Here is a 14,491-nt window from a genome sequence, read left to right as displayed (position 1 = left end):
ATGTACGACAAATATATAAATTCAACTGTGTGGAATGAAATCTACATGAAAATGCTGAAATACATAATATATGAGAATAATCTTTTGAGTCTTTGATGAAAAGGCAATGCAAGTACATATATAGGCCATATCCATATGTATGGACATTCTTGGACACTGCTCTTTATTGTCTCACACTTTCACCCTCAGACTCCTAGGTTTCTATATTTATCACTATACTGGCTCAAAAATCACTAGCATACAAACAAAGAATAAAATTCCAAATAGCACATTAGAATTCTACATTTGCATTAGCACAATGGATCAGTAATTTTTAAAAAAGTCTTTATAAGATGCTAATGAACCTTAAGAACATAAAGCACAATAAGAAACTGATAGCAAGGTATAATAAATGTTCAGTAAATAATTAGAGCCTATCCCAGGTTAAATATATTAATTCTAAATCAGATCAGTGACATGAACCTACTGTACTTAAAAAGTTCTATGAAAATATATAGCATGTATCATAATTAAATTATTTCTGGAATATTAAAATCTTAAATTTAGAAAAGTCTTAGCAGAGGTAGAGAGGTATGTGCTACCATAAATGACAGCTATTTTGGGATATAAATCTATTTTCCTACTTATATCTTAGAGAATTTTTCTTCAGTAGGCATAAATAACATAGCTATAAGAAATCATGATGAAATGTTTTATTACCTGGAATCAAGAATGTCTTTGCACTTTTATTATTGTCTATTTTAAATATTTTGTTCTACCTTTAATGTAATGTACCCAGTTAATGTGGACAGTACACTTGTGATTGGATGATCAGTGTTGGAAACCATGTCTCTAAAGTGAGTCTCAAAGAGCAGACCTTAAGCAAACTTAAATTCTACTTTCCACCAGTGATGTCAATATATAATTCATATTTATGTAGCATTTATCATCACACAAAGACATTCTTAACACCAACAGAAACTTTATACAACAGGACCCTAAGCCAGCTATCACTGACATCACACCTCACATCTCCTCACCCTGTACCCTCCAGCCTAGTAACTGATACAGTGATCCACAGCTAAACACTGGGCTTCACTCCTGGAGTTCAGTTCAGGAGAGGTAAGAGAGATCATATGAAAAAGAGGGGTCAAGATCTTGATGGGGATGATCCAAGTTAGTTCATGGACTCTAGACTAAGAGCTACAGAACCAGCATGGGATCCATCTAGGCTCTCTGAAAGTGGGCAACTGTTAATGGGGGTTGATCTTTTGTGTGGGGTGAGTCCCTGGCAATAGAACCTGGACTTATCCTGGGTATATGAACTGGCTTTTTGGAGCTCATTGCCTATGGTAGGATACCTTGCCCCACCTGATTCACAGTGGAGAGGCTTGGTCCTGCCTCAGCTTGGTATGCCAGACTTTGTTGACTTCCCATGGGCCTTATCTCCTCTGATGAGTAGATAGGGGGTGAGATGGGAGGAGGTGAGGAGGCAGGAGAAAGTGAAGCAGGCAGAACTGGGGTTTGAATGTTAAAAAAATAAAATAAAAAGAAGCAGGGCAGTACCTGAACCCACTAGTTCTGGAATCAATGCTCAGTCTGCTGTCTGTAGAAAAATCTAAGACAATTGTGCCAGAGCACAGGACTTTCAGTTCAAAGCCGAGCAACCAAGGGCAAAACACAAATGTATTCTTTTTAGGAAAAGTTTTTTTGTTTTGTTTTGTTTTTTGTTTTGTTTTGTTTGTCAGAAAATGAAGAAAAAAGATATTGTTAGCTTTTGTAACTGTGACATTATCACAAGAGCAACTTGACTAACACCAGAAGTAACTTGCTTTGACAGCTCAACTTCTAGACCTGCAGAATATGTTGTATAGCAATAAAAGGAGGAAGCAATACCCATGTATATCAAAGAATACAGCCTATAGACAGTAAAAGACAGTGGAATTTTATTTGAAACCCCAGATACTTCTATGCTTAGTCTTCATGAAGTGGAGAGGGTTAGGAACAGATTAATTAAGACAGAATAAACACTCTTTAAGCAGACAACTTACATCATTACTTAGGTGGAGACTGAAATAAATTTACCTTTCAACTTTGTTTTTGACATTTTAGTTTCTGTGGTTCTAGGTAAGTAAAAGTTCCCTTCTTTATATAACCCATTGTGAACTGAATGAAGGTACACAGTCAAGAATGTTTATAAGTTTGCAAGGATAAAGTGGATTATAAGCAATGTTAGGAAATAAGAGGATAAAGGCTGCTGAATGGTGAGACTGAGAGGACTCATTCTCTCTCTCTCTCTCTCTCTCTCTCTCTCTCTCTCTCTCTCTCTCTCTCAGTTTTTATTGAGACCGGGATTCTCTGTGTAGCCTGGCCATCCTTGAACTCACCCTGTAGGCCAGGTTGGCCTTGAGTACAGAGATATGCATATCTATGCATTCCAAATGCTGGAATTAAATATCACTACTGTGAGCCTTCATTTTCTCCTTGTGTTCAGTGTTTAGATTTTTTGGGGGGATATTTCTGAGGAAAGAAAAAAAATCATTTAAACCCAACAAAAAGCTTTTGTTGGGGAATAGTTTATCTCGCAAGAAAACAGTCTTAGGAACACTGAGGAATTCTCAGGAATAGTCAAAGATGACCCCTGAGGGTGACTGAATCAGTCTTCCCTGTAATCAGATTGGTGACTACCCTAATTGTCATCATAGAACTGACATTCTGTAACTGATGGAAGCAGATACAGTAACCCACAGCCAAGGACTGAGCTAAGCTCTTAGAGTTCAGTTGAAGAGAGGAGTAGGGATCATATGAACAAGGTGGAGAAAAACTACAGAGACCCTAGGTAGTGGTAGCTCATGGACTATGGATTGACAGATGAGGGAACCTGCATGTGACCAAACTAGACCTTCTGAACGTGGGTGACAGTTATGTAGCTTGATCTGTTGGGAGGGGCCAGGGCTGGCAGTGACAACAGGATGGATCTCAGGGGCATGAACTGGCTTTTTGGAGCCCGTTTCCTATGGTGGGATACCTTGCTCAGACTTGATACAGGGAGGAGTAGCTTGATCCTGCCTCATCATGGTATTCCAGACTTTGTCTACCCAAGGAAAGCCTTGCCCCCTGTGAAGAGTAGATGGGGGTGAAGGAGGGAGACAGGAGAGGAGACAGGAGAAGGGGAGGGAGGGGGAAGTGGCATTGGTATGTAAAATGAAAAAACATTTAATTAAAAACAAAACTTTCTTTCAGTGTGAAACTTTCTGTGTGTGTGTGTTTTCAAATTAGTCAACTACCTAAGCAAGTGTTTTCATGATTAAATGATGATACAACATCAGTCTAATTATCAGATGAACAGGTGCATTACACAATAAACTGTTGATCTGATGTCTCTGGACCATGCCTGTCCTACATTTTCCTGATGTCTAAAAATAATGACACTCACTTAATGATGTGTGGGCATAGAAATATATCATCTATTAAGTTTTTAATGTATTCACATGCTTTCCTATTTGAGTGGCATTTCTTGATACATGGAATGGTGACAATAACAGTGTGAATCAGGCTACCAATAAGTGAGACCTCTGTGGGAAGATGTCTTGGGAGATATGGGAATATAGGTTCTGTGCATGGACTTTTAATAAAGCATTATCACCCTTTCAGCCTTTGAAGAACCTAAAAGGAAATAGCCTTAGGAATTACATATATACTCATCAGCGCTACAGCCCTGTTTGTGTATGCTGGTACTTACAGAACCACCCCCAGGTAACACTACTTATTCTTAGATTTAACAACCACCCTAAAGCATGACTCTTGAATATATTACTGAATTTTCTGTCCTGACCACCAAAATACAATTTCATAGAGAGTTGTCAAAAAATTACATAATAGTTCACTAGAATAAATAGCTACCCTTTATGTCCTTGGATTTTCCTATAACCATGTTTGTATTTAAAAATATAATATAGGAAGAAATCTGAGATTTTAGAATACAAAATCACCACTCCAAACAAGTAATGTTTAACTGAGAGGAGTAAAGTATGGCCTTTCCATGGCTCTTCCAGAATTCAGTCTTCCTCTGAAGGCATGTGCTGTAATCCCATGTGACCTGCTACATGCCCATTGTGTCAGTGAAATACTGCAAATCTATCAGTCCCTCTTAAAGGTGTTAATCTCCAGGCTCTCCGGTCTCCATGGATTTACTCATTTTCATTCAATAGGAAACCTGTGGTGGTTCTCTGCACTGGGCTTTGGTTTTGCTATCAACTAGCAGAATAAACATTCTGTACAGAAAGCCTGTAAAACACTCTGGTAAAGAACATTGCTAAAATCTCCAAAATATCCACAGTGCTCTTGTTTTGTCCAGTTTATTTCAGATGCATCTTTAGGCTGTTTGAGAAATATAGTGCTTATAGGGCACTTTAATTCAGAACTGTTGTCCAACAAAAAAGTGGAGAATGTTTACAATTCAACTAACATATTGGGAATTAATATTAAGCCCAGAAGAAGCTTATGAGCATTAGCTTCTACAAAGTAGTGGAATCACTAAAACACCATTATCTAATTACTAAAATAAGCATGTTTATATTGTCTTATGTATATGGTAGTATTAGATAAGGTGAAATTTGTTTAGAAAACACGTACACAACAGACCATGAAACTTTGGATCGATATATCAACTAATATATTTAGAATGAGACATTCAAACTTTAATAAGGGGTTTCGATTCAGACTACCTTTCATATTTTTAAGATTACATTTTAATAAAGGAATTTGGTTTCCTCCCTATACTTGCTAATCACACTTTCAGTAATACTATTCTTTTGGTCTATTCCATAACGTAGGCTTCCTTCTTAGGAACTTCCCTAAAATAGCATGCTGTAACCCCTTTTATAGAACTGCTTGAAAAGTGAATGAAAGCTCATTTTCATACCCAAATGCACTGACTTATCAAATACACAGGTCACTCCTAGAGGCTGAGATTCTGTCAGATATCCATTTCTATCAGGGGCATTCTTAGAGTTCATTGACATCTAGACATTCCTCTCACTACTCTCTGGCTAATGTGTGATACCATTGCACATATGTCCTTTACATGCAGTGTGGAGCACCTTTCATGTCATTTATTTCACATGTCCATCTTTAGAAGCTGTGCAACAGCTGTATTATTTAGTCAAAACTTCTTGCAAATGCTGTCTTTTCTGTTTTGTGAAAGATGCATTTCATCGCTGAACATGTTGTAAAGAGATTGGCTATTTAAATGTTTATGATGCAGTGGTACGTGTGTGTGTTTGTGTGTGTAGGTGTTTGTACATGCACACATAGACAGACTTACTTCTGAAGTGTATTCTTGAAAGAATACTATCTGTTTAGAAATTTTATGTACAGATTATTGGAGATATTTGAAGCAGTTATCTCAGCATAATGAATATGTCTGCCAGCAATGTTTGTAATGATCTGCTGCAGTTTTTATTGTCTGACAAACCATGTGCTGTGCTTTTCTGAGAGCTTTCTTCTTTGGCATAATAAAAACGGTGTGATGTACCCCTCGAAGTCTAGCTGGATAAAAAAGAGCAGAAAGGAGGGGCTTCTGCCAATAGTTTGGTTGTATTAGAGAAGATTATTCTTTAGCTGTGAAATGTACAACTCTTGTCATTTGTCGTGCATTCTTCATGATTTACAGTAGAGATAGTATGCAGATACAGAGCTTACAATTCATTCACACACCTAAAATTTATTAATATGCATTAACCCACCGGTTATAGCTTTTGAGAAAATGTTTATGGATGCTTAAAACAACCACAAAATAATTTACTTTTGTTGAGCTGATGTTTTACCTTATTTTACGTGACTATTTTATTTGCTCATTAGGGGAAATGTTTCAAAAGATAAAGGTTCTAGCTTATTAGTAAATGCATTTAGAATCAATGTGAGTGATCATTTTCAATTTTTATCTCCATACATATGAAATCTCTATGCTCAGTGTTAATAAGGTTACGTTAATAAAAGCCCTGTTAACACACAGAAGACTCTGTGTGCAATAGAACCGCATAGTATGTATGTTCACTTGGGTGATAAACGCTTCATTCTTTCTTTAGAGGATTATTAAAAGTGTTCTCTGGAGGAATAAAATGGTGGAAGTCACACATTTAATAGCTCAGGTACAAAGAGTCAGATTGTGCCAGTTGGCAAAAGTTAGCAGGAAGCTGTCACAATAAATGGCAGCAGCTGCTCATAGTTCCAAAGAGTATGTCCCAGTCAGAACTGAAAACTGATGGCATCTACATTAATACTACCTTAATGGCCCATCTGCTGCTCCATAGGGTCCCTAGCTGCTGTATGGAGTCATAGGCATTTGACAGGCAGTCTCTGTATGCCAGACGCACATTGTGCCAAATGTTGCAGGCTGCTTCATCTCGTTCTGATGTGTCAAAGTCTCCCTACTCATTTATCAGGCAAGGAGTTATGAGGGTTCTCTTTTCTACACATCATTGGCTTTCAGCACTGGGGCAGCTAACAATTTGGAAGGCAAACTATTTTTGTTATTATTTTTTTTCTAATTGATGATGCAAGGCAAAGTTGTCTAATGCACTGTACATTAGTAGGTAGGTTAACAAAATGCTATGACATGCAAGCCCTGTGGAGAAATCAATCCAGCGCATTTTAAATGCATTGCTGCATAAATGTTTCTATAATTATATTGGAGGAGATTATTGTGTATTTATTAATATAGAGAACTGCTAACTGGGTAAATATTACAAAATCTTACTTAAATTGTCTATATAGAAAAATACTAATATTCTTCTGATGTATTTAAAAGTTTTTAAATAGGAAGTAGAAAAATTAAGAGTTGATACATATATTATATATGTATCTCCAAAATAAAATAAACCAAATACAGAAGAATGAAACATGAATGAAAGCAAGTTTATGTTACATAGCAGTTAAATCATACAGATATAACATTATTAATAATAGATAATAAACTATTCATATGAAATGTCAAGACAGTTTAATTCATGTATCACTAAGTAACCAATTGCAAAAACAGATTCATAATCTCTATTCAATCTAAAACTGTAGAAAAACTTTGGTAAGTCTTCCTAGTCCACAGATTAATGTCTAACTTTTGAATTCACAGGTGACTGAACTTTTCATTTTGGGGACCAGTCAGAACATGACTGTCAAATGCAAACAAAATCAGGATATTTCTGAGGAGGGAGTCAGAAGTTCAACCCTGATTCCCCTGGAACCATCTTAGCCCTGTGTCACATGCATGTATTTCGAACACAACTGATTTATTTTTTAGATGTCCTCCAGTGCATATATCTTTTTTATCAAAGATTTCTCCCTCCACCTATCATAAATTCCTAGAATTCCAATTTTTGTTTCATTTGATTGTCAACATTTCATGTTAGACAAAAATAAACACAGTGTTACAAGAAAACTCCATACAGTGTTACAAGAAAACTCCATACAATTGAATATTAACCACATGTGTCACCTGTTCTTAAGCCGCTGGCTAGTGGGAAGATAGCCATGCAGCCCAGCCTGATGCTCAGGATATCAGAAAGACAGACAGAGGTTGGGTCAGGCACCTCATGGAACTGGGCACGTGGGCTTTATTACAATAAGGAAATACATGGTGGACAAATGGGAGAGAGAGAGAGAGAAAAGGAAAGGCTCATGGGCCATGGAAAGATACAAAAAGGAGGAAATGAAGGCAGTAATGAGTGGACAGATGTTGGAGGCCTTGTTACCGTTGGGGCTATGATGATGTCCAGAACTGGACTTCTACCAAGGGCCATATCAGGGACCCTGGTCCTACAGTAGCTAGGATCTGTGTTGATGTTCTTGGTTCCTGTTACTGTTCAGTGTCATGTTGACTCCAGTAGGCTGGACGACCTCCTTGGTCCGTGTTTGGGTCCACAATCCATGTTGTCCCTGGGCTATACTAATATGGACAGCCTTTGCCATCACCTGGGGCCATGGTGACAACCATGTTTAGGCTGATACTGAGGACCATATCCCTGGTCCCTGGCCATACTGTAGCCAAGGTCCATGTTGATGTCCATGACCAATGGTGCTACCAAAGACCACATGAAGCCTGGAATCTGGGCTATAAGCTGTGGCCTTGCTGGTATTCAGGGGCCATGCTGCTACCGGAACCATCTAGATCTGAATAGTCAAGTGGCCGGGGTTACCACTTGGAGCTAGAATGCTGACCAGGCTGAGCTACTGCCTGAGGTCTGGGTCCAAGGCACAGCTGCATCTGGGGTCTGTGGTGAAGTCATCTTCCTGGATTGCCATCAGGTCCAATAGAGAGTCCTGCCATTTGGGCCAGATCCTGAAGCTTGGTTGGAGACTGGGGGCCAAACCACAGCAGGGGCCATACAAATATGGGTGGCTTGTACTGCCATCTAGGACCATGGCGTCATCTGGGACCTGGCTGCTACCCAGGTCTATGTCTGGGTGCTTGGCCCTATACCAGACAGGGTCGGGATTGACATATGTTGTTCCTGTTGCCACTGAGAGCTATAAGGACGCCTGGGATCAGATCAGTCACCCAAGTTTGTAGAAGGAGGTTCTGTACCACCTTGTCTAGCCACTGTTTAGTCCCAAATAAACACACAAGGGCTTATATTAATTATAAACTGCTTATTCAATGGTTTAAGCATCTTACTGGCTAGCTATCTCTTAATTATCAATCCATATATATTAATATATATATATATTAATATATATATACACACACATGGTCTTTGGCTTACCAGTGATGTCTTGTCCCCTTTCTTCCTCTGCAGCTACATGGTATCTCACTGGTGGATTCTCACTGCCTTCTCTCCCAAGAATTCTCCTCATCTGGTAGTCCTGCCCATACTTCCTGCCTGACTGCTGAATAATTAGTGTTTTATTCATCAACCAATAAGAGAAACATATATTCAGAAGGACACCCCCCATTTTGAGTCCAAGTTGTTATTCTAGGGCCAGGAGACATCAAGATCTGATTGGCCTATGCTGCTACTCAATGTGATGGTGACATCCTGGTGAGAACTGCAGGTGAGGGCCATGTCAGGGTCCATGGCCCCACTGCAGTCAGAGACAATGTTGATGTGGGGGGATATTTTATTTATGATCTAACAAATAAAGCTTGTCTAAAGATCAGCATGCAAAGCTAGCACATGCAAAGCTAGTTAGCCATATAGGCCAGGCAGTGGTGGTAAACACCTTTAATCCCAGCAACCACACCATTTAGGCATAGAAGATGAGCAGGTGGTACATGCCTTTAATTCCTCCAAGCATTAGAGAGGAATATGAGATAGGAGGAGATGGAGTCAGTCTGCAGTGACACTGAGGACAAGACCATCCCTTTTGGTCTGAACATTGGTAGAGGTAAGAATTCTCTAGTGTCTGGCTGTTTTGCTTTTCTGATCTTCAGCTTGAAGACCAATATCTGTCTCTGGGATTTTACTGTTTGTGATACACTAATGTTCTATGCACCTGATATCAATACTTAACATCAAGGGCCATGCTGGTGTTTCAGGGCTATGCTACCACTGGGGCAATGGTGACATCAGACCCAAGCTGCTGCCAAGGGCCATGTCTGGATCCATGATCTAGCTACCGATGAGGTCTGTGTGAACGTTTGTGGCCTGGGTCAATACAGCAGAATTTAGGAACCCTCGAGATAAAATCAGAGGACCATGCTGAGCCAGCCATATCCTTCACTGACCCTAGGAAAGCTTGCCTTGCCTCTAGCTAGACACTACAGCAAGAGGACCCCTGCAGTAGGGAGATAAGGCCTCCACCCTTCACTAACAGCCCTGGTGAATTGACCCTGACGGCTTGCTTGTAGGGGCACTGACTCCACCCAGTTGCCCAAAGTGGGTGACCCCAGGGGCCCAGACTGACCAGCTTGGCTAAAACAGCCAGACCTTGGGTTCACTCACCCTAGTATCTACCCTCATCTATGATCTGCTGGAGCTGGTGAAGGGTCTAGTCCTATGGAATGATATCTGAATCATCTCCAAAACACATGGCAGCCACAGGGTATCCTATAGTAGTTCCAGTGAGAATCCAGTGATGATGGTGTACAAGAAAGCACAGCTCTTGAACCAGACCAGCTACTATTGCAATGAACGTTTGTCAGTAAAATTGATGGGACAAAGAGGTGTACTAAATGACACACTAAAGCCTCCAGTGCCACCAAGATGAATGAAAAGGTATTAGAGATGCAAGAAAGAAGGAGAAGCAAAGAGGTTTTAGGTTTTTTTTTCCTACTTATTTTTCCCTTTTTTTCCTTTTGCTTGCTTTTGCTTTCTTACTTTGATTCATTTCCTTATGTGAGAGGGATCATGGCAGGGATCAGGGAAAGATATGGGGGGACCGGGAGGTGTGCAGAATTGTAGTGCATAATATAAAACTTCTGAAGAGTCAATAAATAAGTTAGTTATAAAATATAAATAATGTGAGTAAAGCAGGTATGGTAATAATTTCTGCATATCTTCCAATCACAGTTGATAATAGAACTTACAGTCATAGTAATTTTAAATAATTTAAATATGTCATTTTTTTGAAAATGTAAATAACTTATCCTGAAGACTAGACTCTGGTGATAGTGACTAACACAAGAGCATGTGTCTGTGCAAAGGTGCATCTATGTGCTCAAATGTGCTTGCATTAGAAGATAGAGGATTCGTTTTGGTGGGAATCAGAGTTTCGATCATGGTTATTTATTTATAAATCATGATTATTTATAAATTAAAACAAATAGACCTATGCTGTGGAATAATCATCTTGTATGCTGAATTGGTATAATAAAAGGCTGATTGCTCAGCAGCCAAGCACAAAGGAAAGGTAGCCTGATCAAACTAAGGATGACTGGAAAGAGAAGGGCAGAGTCTGAGAGATGTCAGCCAACTGCTCAGAAAGTAAGACACACAAAATGGTGTAAAGGTAAAGGCCACTTTGTGCAGTACATGGATGAATAGAAATGGGTTAAGTTTTAAGAGTTGTTTATTAACAACCCTGAGCCTCTGAGCCAGTTACTTGGAACCAGGTGGTCAGGATAATAAGTGTCTGATCACAGACCTATTCCATTAGCTCTTCACTTTTCTGATGAATTTAAATACCAACTAAGTTTTTACTAATTTGTAACTCATCCTGCCATACCAAAGTAGGAGCTCATTTTAGGTTCCTGGCCCTTTCAAAAGTTGAAAAGTTGGGTATGAAGGGTTAGATACAGCCCCATTCTGTTTTTAATTCTCTGATATCACTTATTTGCATTGGGCTATGAAATATTCTGAGATTAAAAGTAAATCAATATAATAGAAATATAGTGCTTAGAACATAAAAGGGACTTGGTTTATCACATTGTGTGTATTACATTTTGTGTTTCCTCTAAACCTGTGATGCAAGCGTCATTCTGATAATATAGAAACTAAGCCTTACTTAGTGTGCTGGCTAGTTTTATGTCAACTTGATACAAGCTAGAGTCGTCAGACTGGAGGGAGCCTCAATTGTGAAAATATCTCCATAAGATCAGTTGTAGACAAATCTTTTGGCATTTTCTTAGTTAGTGATTGATGGGGAATGACCCAGACCATTGTGGGTAGTGTAGTCCCTGGGTTGCTGGTTCTGAGTTATATAAGTAAGCAGGCTGAGCAAGCCATGAAGAGCAAACCAGTAAGCAGCATCCCTCTGTCCATGATCTCTGCATCAGCTCCTGCCTTCAGGTTCCTGTTCTGACTAGTTCCTGTCCTCTTTGCTTTTGATGATGCAGTGTTATACGGAACTGTGAGCAAGATGAACCATTCCCTCCCAGTTTGCTTTGGAGATTTATTACAGCAATAGTAAACCTAATTAAGACAAATACATTTTTTATATGGATCTAGATTCTATATCTAAGTCACAAATGGGGTTGAACTGGGTTCTGTCAAAAGCCAAAGTCACACTTTTACAATTTTATTTTTGCAACTAAAATTCCAGACATTAAAAAAATGTCAAAGAAGTAGGGTAGAGGAAGGAATATGGCCTTTATAATTTTACTTAGAGAGGAATCTAGTCCATGGCTCTTGGGATGCTTTTTGGGAACCTATTCATAATGCTGGGTTTCCTTGCCCAGCCTTGATGCAAGGGGAGAAACTTGGTCTTCCCTCAACCGATGTGCCATGCTTTGTTGAAACTCACAGAAGGCCTGCCCATTACTAAATTGAGATGGGGGGGAATGGAAGATGGGAGAGAATGGAAGGAGATGAGGGTCAGGAAACTGAAGTTCAGATGTAAAATAAAATTGTAATTAATAAAAATTAATCAGTTAAAAATAGTCTAGTGGACAGTGGAAAATCAGGCTATGTAAATTAGAGGAAATAAAAAGTTCATACAAAGCATGTTAGTGATAATGATAGCAGGCTCAGCCATCTCTTTGACCCTTGAAAGTTCTTGGGATATGATATTTTCCCATTGGTTTAAGAGTTCCACAACTCTTTGGAGTACAACAATAATCTATGGTATGAATTTCAATTGTTCCCATTGTTATATAGACAGGTGAAAGCTCAAATATTCTATCTTTTAGATCCTTCCTGTCAGGTAGTATTTTTTTCCAGATACCTTTTCATATTTTTAATAGATAGACTTCTGGAAGGTATATATTCGTTTTATATGGGCAGAGTTTAATATAACTATTGTTTGAAATACAAGTATTCTATTTCCCACAGAATTTTAGCACAGGATTAGGATTTGCATCAGTTTTGTAGGAGAGTAGTTTAAACAATAAAAGGAATAGGAAAACAATTAATACGGAGAAGAACTAGATTCAGATAAAATCTTATGAAAGGGCTGGGTGGCACATGGCTTTAATCCCAGCATTTGGGAGGCAGATCTCTATGAGTTTGAGGTTAGCCTGGTCTATAAATTGAGTTCCAGGAAAGCCAGAACTGTTACACAGAGAAATTGTATATTGAAAAACAAAAACCAAAGCAAACCACCAAACAAACAAAACAAATATGAATAGTCATATCCTTAGCTGTTTATGGCTATGACAATGGAAGCATTGTAATTGTCACATTAACATTTTTCTTGCTTTACCCCAACTCATACCCAATTTTTTAGTACTCCTTAAGCTATGTCCTTTTAAATCTTTTCATAGATCATTAGTTCATAGACCATGAACTAATGTTACTACTTATATGACAGAACATAATCTCATGTAAAATAATACAGGTGAGAGTAAAATAGTTGTCATTATCCCAGCTAAGCATGACAATAGGATCTGGAATTCTGCATAAAAATATATGGGTACAACTGTGGCATGTATGTTATGAACCAACCACTTTTAAAAGTTGGGGTTTAATGTCCATTTTATGAAATGAAATCTGACACTGCTAAAGTGGTCAAGAACCAGAGACTAGATAGATAACTGGCTTGGGGGAAAACCTACTACTATTATTCTGCTAAAGTACACATAAATAAAATGGCTCCTAATGACATTCTATTAGATAAGTACATCACTCAATACATATGAGAGCTTCTTCCAATAGATGGGAATAACCACAGCTGGACAAAGTGCAGAAAGTGATGCTCAAATGAAGTCCTCAATAAGATTTCCTCTTGAAATTGCACTCATCAAGGCTCAAGAATAAATGTGGAATTAGAGGTGGGAAGAATGTAAGAACCAGTTGTGGTGGCTAACTCCAAGGAAGTGCTGTCTTCCAGACACTAAATGATGTACACATGAATTAACATAGATTGTAAAATCATATACAAGACCTCCAAGTCAGAAGGAGTTCCAGTACTGTAAAGGGGCAGTAGACTCAGGCTAGAACCTCATAATTGATACCTAATGGCAAAGGGAGTACAGTAGTGGCAGGATCTGGGAGGATTTGCGGTAGGGGAAACAATCAAAATATAGTATATTTCACATTAACAATATGAACAGACAAAAAATATTAAAAGCCTTATAGTCTGAATCTACTGCTTTGATTTTTGTGAAAATTTTTATGTCTATACTTGATTTCTTGTTTAACTTTTACACATTTTAATGAGTGTGTTTGAATAGTTTTATATTAGAATAATTAAGTTACTACAAAAAGAGTATTTTAAGAAACTACCAACAGAGTATTATTCCAAAATTAGCAATATAAATCTAGAAGAGTTTCCTTCAATATTATTTTTCTTTTCAATGTCAACTAAAACTCATTCTTTGTCACATTTATTCTTTAATTCTCAAGGACAGCTCAAGAAATATGGTCAGCCATGAAAAAATGCAACTACCAGGGACAATATATAAACGGAGTAGATTATGTTTATGTACTCATGAATGCACACATATTCCCAGTTAAAATGACAATGAATCTGAAATTCCTTTCCTTCTGAGATAGGATCTTGTTGTGCAGCTTGTCTGGCTTTGTAATTGTGTGCCCCTGTACAATTGAACTAAAAAAAAAAAATGTTGTGCCTTGGCTTGCTGGGCCCTGATATTAGATTACTGTACCACCACAGTTGTCTAAGACAAGTTTTCTTT

This window comes from Phodopus roborovskii, unplaced genomic scaffold, assembly GCF_943737965.1.
Source record: "Phodopus roborovskii unplaced genomic scaffold, PHOROB, whole genome shotgun sequence".
NCBI classification, from domain to species: domain Eukaryota; kingdom Metazoa; phylum Chordata; class Mammalia; order Rodentia; family Cricetidae; genus Phodopus; species Phodopus roborovskii.
Note: the sequence above shows the minus strand (reverse complement) of the source record.